Genomic DNA, 9,632 nt, shown 5'->3' on the forward strand with positions numbered 1-9,632 from the left:
TAGTGGAGAAACAGAGTACACAAAACAGTGTGAAAGAAATAACAAGCTATTGGAGGACTGAACTAAAAATGATTTTACGTAGAAGTAAAAGTGAATGGTTTATTCAATTATAAATCATAGAAACTAAAACCCTCTAAACTAATCAGTAAATTATATTGCAGTAATCATTATTTGTGAGCCCATGCAGGCACTTAGTAATAACGTCACTTTCAGTGACAGTGTCTTTCCAACCCGTAGAGATTTGCTTCTACCTGACAAGCAAAGTATCAGATAAGAGCGTTCATTCACATTCTGTCTTCATTGTATATGCCATAAGCTTGTGTGTGGTTAATTATTAAAGCAACTGATAAATGTTTCAGGGGTACCAAACTGTGCCAGGGGACAGGGTTAATGGGGGTGCAAGATGTGATCAGAGATAAGAGACAGACAGCAGGGAGAGGGCTACATGGACAACAACGAACACCATCCACACATACTGTACCATCCACCACACATATCTCTATATTTTTTTCGGTTTTTTTATTTAACCTTTATTTAACTACGCAAGTCAGTTAAGAACAAATTGTTATTTACAATGACGGCCAACACTGGCCAAATTGCGCCGCCCTATGGGACTCCCAATCACGTCCGGTTGTGATACAGCCTGGAATCAAACAAAAGCCAAATCTACACTGGAGTTGCTTACCAAGAAGACAGTGGATGTTCCTGAGTGGTAAAGTTAGAGTTTTGACTTAAACCTGCTTGAAAATCTATGGCAAGACTTGAAAATTGCTGTCTAGCCATGATCCCCAACACCTTTACAGAGCTTGGGAGAATATTGCACAATCCAGGTGTGCAAAGCTCTTATGAAACTTACCCAAGAAGACTCACATCTGTAATCACTGCCAAAGGTGTTTCTAACATATTGACTCATGGGGATGAATACTTATCTAATCAAGGTATATTAGTGTTTTGTTTTTCACTTTGACATTACAGAGCATTTTGTGTAGATCGTTGAAAAAAAAAGACAATTAAATAGATTTTAATCCCACTTTGCAACACAATAAAATATGAAGAACTCCAGGGGGGGTTGTAGATTTTCTACACAGAAAGAAGGACACATAGAAACAAGAAAGACAGGGAGGGTGAGAGGATGACAAAATTAGAAATAGCATGAACAAGAACAGGGAAGGCGGCGAGGAAAACAGGGGATGGGAAAGAGACGAAAAGAGAAGCGAGATATTCTGCTGCCTATCCCTGGAGCAGGGGAGACAGAGAAACAGATGTCAGAGAGGTAGGGGGCAGACGGAGGGAGGATGGGGGAGACAGAGAAACAGATGTCAGAGAGGCAGGGGGCAGACGGAGAGAGGATGGGGGAGACAGAGAAACAGATGTCAGAGAGGCAGGGGGCAGACGGAGGGAGGATGGGGGAGACAGAGAAACAGATGTCAGAGAGGCAGGGGGCAGACGGAGAGAGGATGGGGGAGACAGAGAAACAGATGTCAGAGAGGCAGGGGGCAGACGGAGAGAGGATGGGGGAGACAGAGAAACAGATGTCAGAGAGGCAGGGGGCAGACGGAGAGAGGATGGGGGAGACAGAGAAACAGATGTCAGAGAGGCAGGGGGCAGACGGAGAGAGGATGGGGGAGACAGAGAAACAGATGTCAGAGAGGCAGGGGGCAGACGGAGAGAGGATGGGGGAGACAGAGAAACAGATGTCAGAGAGGCAGGGGGCAGACGGAGAGAGGATGGGGGAGACAGAGAAACAGATGTCAGAGAGGCAGGGGGCAGACGGAGAGAGGATGGGGGAGACAGAGAAACAGATGTCAGAGAGGCAGGGGGCAGACGGAGAGAGGATGGGGGAGACAGAGAAACAGATGTCAGAGAGGCAGGGGGCAGACGGAGAGAGGATGGGGGAGACAGAGAAACAGATGTCAGAGAGGCAGGGGGCAGACGGAGAGAGGATGGGGGAGACAGAGAAACAGATGTCAGAGAGGCAGGGGGCAGACGGAGGGAGGATGGGGGAGACAGAGAAACAGATGTCAGAGAGGCAGGGGGCAGACGGAGAGAGGATGGGGGAGACAGAGAAACAGATGTCAGAGAGGCAGGGGGCAGACGGAGAGAGGATGGGGGAGACAGAGAAACAGATGTCAGAGAGGCAGGGGGCAGACGGAGAGAGGATGGGGGAGACAGAGAAACAGATGTCAGAGAGGCAGGGGGCAGACGGAGAGAGGATGGGGGAGACAGAGAAACAGATGTCAGAGAGGCAGGGGGCAGACGGAGAGAGGATGGGGGAGACAGAGAAACAGATGTCAGAGAGGCAGGGGGCAGACGGAGAGAGGATGGGGGAGACAGAGAAACAGATGTCAGAGAGGCAGGGGGCAGACGGAGAGAGGATGGGGGAGACAGAGAAACAGATGTCAGAGAGGCAGGGGGCAGACGGAGAGAGGATGGGGGAGACAGAGAAACAGATGTCAGAGAGGCAGGGGGCAGACGGAGAGAGGATGGGGAGACAGAGAAACAGATGTCAGAGAGGCAGGGGGCAGACGGAGAGAGGATGGGGGAGACAGAGAAACAGATGTCAGAGAGGCAGGGGGCAGACGGAGAGAGGATGGGGGAGACAGAGAAACAGATGTCAGAGAGGCAGGGGGCAGACGGAGAGAGGATGGGGGAGACAGAGAAACAGATGTCAGAGAGGCAGGGGGCAGACGGAGAGAGGATGGGGGAGGCAGAGAAACAGATGTCAGAGAGGCAGGGGGCAGACGGAGAGAGGATGGGGGAGACAGAGAAACAGATGTCAGAGAGGCAGGGGGCAGACGGAGGGAGGATGGGGGAGGCAGAGTCCACTTACAGTTTACATTGACATTTTAGTCATTTAGCAGACACTCTTATCCAGATCTTATTCCTCTTAAGATAGCTAGGTGAGACAACCACATACTAAAGTCATAGCAAGTACATTTCCACTCAACAAAGTAGTTATCAGCAAAGTCAGTGCCAGTAGGAAAATATATTTTTTTTGTGGGGGGGAATCATTTAAGATACTGTTTGAAGAGGTAGAGTTTCAGACATTTTCGGGAAGATGGGCAGGTACTCCGCTGTCCTAGCTTCAGGGGGAAGCTGGTTCCACCATTAGGGTGCCAGGACAGAGAAGAGCTTTGACTGGGCTGAGCGGGAACTGACCCGTAGGACAGCCAAGAGACCAGAGGTGGCAAAACGGAGTGCTCGGGTTTAGGGTTTGAACATAGCCTAGGTAGGGAGGGGCAGTTCCCCTTGCTGCTCTATAGGCAAGAATCATGGTCTTGTCGTAGATGCAAGCTTCGACTGGAAGCCAGTGGAGTGTGTGGAGGCGCGGGTGACATGGGAGAACTTGGGAAGTTTGAACACCAGGCGGGCTGCAGCGTTCTGGATAAGTTACAAGGGTTTGGTGGCACAAGCTAACAGAGAGTTGTAGGTGTCTAGAAAGGAGAGGACAAGAGCCTGGATTAGGACTGCACATTCAAACACAGTTAGGAGGGAGAGGTTGTATGTCTAATTGGGTCTCTATATAAAAATCCTTCAGATATGTACTTCTGCCCTGAATCCCTGGACATCTGCTCTGAGTCAAGACCATGGGCATGCAGATGGGTCTGCAAGACTGTCAGGTTTTACGGCAACTATCTGGCTACACAACATTGTTTTTCTTTCATTATGTAATGATGCAATCATAAACAGAAATGGGTTATAAGTTTCTTATCTGAAGAACTGCTATTGATAAAGAGCTTCAGATCTACTGTCCCTCACCTGTTGTATCTTCTGGTCTCTCATTAAATACTTATGGTCAAGAATGTATGGTGAATTTCATCATTTTTACACACTCATGAGTAAATGGTGCTGTTCAAAAGCACTTTACATTAAGCAGGCCTTTATAAAGGCTTTGCAAAAGTTGATTGAATTATAACAGCTACATAGAACACCATTATTTTCAGCAAGCACAAACAATCACACAATGTCAACCACTGATAGACAAACCCTTCATAACATATGAAGTGCTAAGTCATTTTACATTTTATTTTACCATTAAAAAAAATGGATGCACTGTAAAAAAGGATATAAGGATTCAGTCAAAACGACTCGTTTGAACTAGCCAAGTCAACTAAATTAGTTGAGTTTACCTTTTTTTCCAAAAGTTGAGTTGACTTCAACTCACTCAAAATGTCAAAACATATTCAATCAAGTTGAGTTAGCAAAGAACTATGTGTTTACTCCACTTAGAAATTCATAACCATGAGGTCAAATCAACTGAAGAAACATAACAGTTGTGCTGACAAAAAATGTCAAGGTAAGATAACTACAACACATCAAATAGTCTTAATTTATGAACTCAAGTTGAGTTAGCAAAAAACAATATGTTTACTCAACTTATAAATTGAAAACTAAGAAGTCAAATCAACTGAAGCAAAATAACAAATTTCAAATTCAGATTACCAAAATTTACATTTTGGTAATTTAGCAGGCACTTTTATCCAGAGCAATGTCAACATTCAACGAAGGTAGATAAACAACCAAGTTAAAACGAACAAGTAAAACATTTCTGTAACGGTTACTTAGCATGTTGTAGTTAAAGTGGTGTTGGTTAGTTGACATTACTGAGTGCACTGCCAGTTTTGAAACTGGTGAAAATGCTCACACATGAGCAAGAGACAGATGGGAGCATAATGTTCCCTACTGAAATCACTATTATATTATTTCAAAGATTTCAGCCCAGTTCAGAAATGTGTAATTTAAAAAAAGTTGTTGTTTTAACTGTTTTGGAAGTTGACACAACTTAAAATTGTAAGGCAGCATTATGACAAACTTTGGTAAGTTGAAACAACTAATAGTTCTGTTTTTCTGACTAGCAAATACTTGTCCTTCCCACCAAGTAATTTGCCAAAACAACTTAAGTAACTTTGTTAGCACAACTAAAACAAACAGTTGAAGCACATTGATTTGACTACAAGTATCATGGTCACTCAACAACCTATTAAATCCAAATGTGTCAGTTCCACTTACTTTACTAGGTTGAAGTAACTTTAGATTAAGCTAACTCAACATGAAATCCTGATTGGACTTGTAACAAACTTTTGTAAATTGAGTCAACAAATATGTTTTTATAGTGTGGAAATTGGGTTGAAAGGTGAAGGTACAATGTTACATAAGACTTTCAGCTTGAGAGCATCTGTTTACCCTAGAGAGAAAATGGGAGCACACAGGGGGAGAGGCCAGAGAATAACAGAGGCCACTGGAAGAAGAGCAATTTGCCGACAGGAGTGGTAATAGCCTATTTAGACATTGTGGATGAAAATGAATATATATAGATTTTTTTTGAGGCCATTGAGCCTCTAGGTTTTCACCAGCTCAATCATTTGAAAATGTTTAGTGTAGGCTAGGCTATACAAGATGTATGGAAAGCTGGGATATAGTAATGTCTTGGCAAAGGAGAAATGCTCACTAACAGGGATGTAAACAAATTTGTGCACAAAATTTGAGCGAAAAAAGCTTTTTGTGCATATGGAAAATGTCTGGGATTTTTTATTTCAGCTCATGAAACACGGGACCAACACTTTATATGTTGTGTTCATATTTTTGTTCAGTGTATTTCCCTTTGACATGAATAGGCCTTATGTATTTGTCCAAGAGATGCAGTCCCACTTAGGTTGCCTATAATCAATAACTGACCAAAATACTTGAACAGTGATTGGTCGGTGTTCTGCATCTCTTGGACCCTTTGTGGTAAAAAAAAATGCAATTTTGAAAAAGTTATAGATATAAATATTCCAATGAAGTTAGATCTATATATTTTTTTTAAATATACAAGTAGAAAAGCCTTAAGATAAATAATCAACTTGTTAAGAGTTAAGAGAGAAACATTTTGAGAATTGTTTTGTAAAGTAGTAATATGTTGGATGAGTGTGTTGGGGACCAGATACCCCCGTAAGGTTATGAATGTGTTTCTACCTGTTATTTAGACAATGACTAGCCCAGTTAGTGCTTGTTTATGCTAACTTGTTAGCTAGTTAGCATAAGTAAAAAGCTAGCCAGCTAGCTAGTTAGCATAAGCTGCTAGGAGTACTAGCTAGCAATCGTCTGAGGTAAAATACACAAAAAAAAGATAATGTAACTTAATTTCAGTTGCAAATGATTCCACTAGTGACTGATAGCTTTACAGTTAATGCAACTTTATAGCTTTTTAGCTATTTTACACAGCATGTTATATCATATAGCTAGATAGCTATCTACATTTTTAAGAGAGAGCTTTTCAATTGGCATCTCTCCCCCTGTTTTCAGTCACAGGTGGGGACTGGATTAGGTGTGAGCAGTGCAGGAGGTGGGTGCATGAGCTCCAATTTTACTGGGGATAGCTTTAATTGTGACCTACAGGTCAAATCAAATTAAATGTTATTTGTCACGTGCTGAATACAACAGGTGTAGACCTTACAGTGAAATGCTTACTTACAAGCCCTTAACCAACAATGCAGATTTAAGAAAAATAAGTGTTAAGTAATAAATAGATAAGTAAAATATACAAAATAAAAGTAACAAATAATTAAAGAGCAGCAGTAAAATAACAATAGTGAGGCTATATACAGGGGGTACCAATACAGAGTCAATGTGCGGGGGCACTGGTTAGTCGAGGTAATTGAGGTAATAGTTAAAGTGACTATGCACAGATAATAAACAGAGAGTATCAGCAGCGTAAAAACGGGGGTGGGCAATGCAAATAGTCTGGGTAACCATTTGATTAGCTGTTCAGGAGTGTTATGGCTTGGCGGTAGAAGCTGTTAAGAAGAATTTTGGACCCAGACTTGGTGCTCCGATACCGCTTGCCGTGCAGTACCAGAGAGAACAGTCTATGACTCGGGTGGCTGGAGTCTTTGACAATTTTTAGGGCCTTCTTCTGACACTGCCTGGTATAGAGGTCCTGGATGGCAGGAAGCTTGGCCCCACTGATGTACTGGGCCATACGCACTACCCTCTGTATTGCCTTGCGGTCAGAGGGCAAGCAGTTGCCATACCATGCAGTGATGCAACCAGTCAGGATGCTCTCGATGGTGCAGCTGTAGAACTTTTTGAGGATCTGAGGACCCATGCCTTTGTCGTGCCCTCTTCATGATTGTGTTGGTATGTTTGGTCCATGATAGTTTATTGGTGATGTGGACAACAAGGAAGCTCTCAACCTGCTCCACTACAGCCCCGTTGATGAGAATTGGGGTGTGCTCGGTCCTCCTTTTCCTGTGGTCCACAATCATCTCCTATGTCTTGATCATGTTGAGTGAGAGGTTGTTGTCCTGGCACCACACGGCCAGGTCTCTGACCTCCTCCCTATAGGATGTCTCATCGTTGTCGGTGATCAGGCCTACCACTGTGGTGTCAGCGGCAAACTTGATGATGGTGTTGAAGTCGTGCCTGGCCATGCAGTCATGAGTGAACCGGGAGTACAGGAGGGGACTGAGCACACACCGCTGAGGGGCCCCCGTGTTGAGGATCAGCGTGGCGGCTGTGTTGTTACCTACCCTTACCACTTGTCTTTAAAATTAGAATCGTGCAATAGCAGAGCATAATAGTTTCCACATCAATGTTACACTGAGTAAATTAGTTATTGTAATTAAATGTTATATTCCAGAGTTATTATTTTTATTCCATTCCAATATTATATATTTTATATGAATTAAAAACAATTATTCAAAACCTTTTGCTCCTGAATGTAATTTTAAAGACTGCTCTTGCATTATTCAAATCATATTTAGTGCAATTGGACATAACGGATTGTATGGAAAAGGAACAACAAAGAAAGAACAAAGAAAATGAATGTACAGGTGAGTTAAAAAGAGGGACTTTACACAGGTGCGAAAATCTGATATCAACTTTGGAGGGGACAATTACATGAGATTTTCTCAAGAGCAATTCCTGAGGGGGACACCAAAAGTAGTGCTGTAACACATAGCCTACATTGTAGTATGGTAAATGTATATTGAGGAACCAAAGAAATAAGGTGTTTGCCGTACTCCTAACTACCGGTACCCAAAACTACACAACTAATCACAACAGCAATACCATTGCCTTTAACAAATCTTAGTTCAGTCACCAGTTTAAGGTGAGAGTGGGGGTATCCATGGCATTTTCCAATTATGTTCCTATTTTACAAGTCAAAAAAATGGAGAACCTTTCATAATGTTGCCAAACAAAGACTCAAAAACTTACCTGAGACTCCCTGTCTCCGCCAGTCTGTCCCTGCATAGCTGTCCCCAACTCTGCTGTCTGTGTGCCATCTGTTGCCTGCTCTGCCTAATGACATCATTGTGAAACATTTCCATTAGAATTTCATTTCTTTCTTATGAACATTTTATCAACTAGTCTGAGATATTAGGCTACTAGGGTTCTTACTTTGCGTTTTGGTGTACTGAAAAATACTCTGATGTCCGTCTTTTATTTTTCTGCCATTTTTCTACCTGGCTGGCTGGCTGGCTACACACACACACACAGTGTGTAGGTTATTTACAGTAGGAGATGGGCTTCTATCATCTTATCTTTTATCATTCTATTTGGGCTTCGATCTAAAAGGTAGCTAGCAAATGTGAAACGGATTAAAATGACAAGAGTTGACAGCTGTATGAGTTCACCATTTACACAACATATGCTGCAACCTTTTGTAATTTTAATAGTTTGTTTCATATTGGCTGGCTTCCAACAATAGCTGAATTTGCAAAGCTAGCGAGCACCAATTCAGTTTCAGTGGTGTTTGCTATAATCTTTGCTACCCGGGTTAAATAAAGGTGAAATAAAATAAATAAATAAAAGTTCCCTTGCGACAATTTAGCTTTTGCAACGAGACCATTAAATATATTTAAGACAATGGTAGAAGAGAGTGTAGTTCTGTTCAGTTTGGACTTCAGTTTATAGCTAACCTTATCACAGGGACTTTGAAGCACTAACTTACATCATCTGCATGCTGATCTTGGAATAAATTGACGATAGCAAAGATTCCATCTTTGACGACGCCACATAAATGGAATAGGTACTAGCTAGCTTAATAGTTAATATTTGCGCGCTAGCTCTGCATATTCAGCTAGTGTGTGTGCGCCAATAACTGGATTAACCTTACGTCAGTTACGTTAATTGAGTGCCTTTCAGACAGTAGACACGACCCCTCTGTTACCTTGCCAACTAAGGAACTGGCAGTGGATCAAACCATTGTGAGGCAAAGGGTGGGGGGGGTCGCAATCTTTTAAAACTTAAAAACGCTATTAAGTGTCTATAATCAGCACAATTGCTTTCATTGCGTATTATTAATATTATTTAAATTACATAGTTATGTTTCAGTGATATATTGGGGGGGACAAATCATATTTTTCCCAGGACGGGGGGGAGTGGGGGTCGTGTGTCCCCCGTCCCCCCCGGGATTTCCGCCCCTGACTTTACATTATATCTCCTCATGGTGGGGATATTAATGGTGACATGTGCCACACCATTACCCCCCTCCCCATATTTTATTTAAATCATTAAAATAAGACAACTAGACATAGCTTTTAAGTGTTACTTACTAAAGAATGTCTAAATAAAACTGATTAAATGGATTTTAACACACTTGTGTGAAACTCTATGCCATATTCTTCTACCAGGGAAACGTTCCTTTC

Source organism: Salmo salar, chromosome ssa01 (genome assembly GCF_905237065.1).
Source record: "Salmo salar chromosome ssa01, Ssal_v3.1, whole genome shotgun sequence".
NCBI lineage: Eukaryota > Metazoa > Chordata > Actinopteri > Salmoniformes > Salmonidae > Salmo > Salmo salar.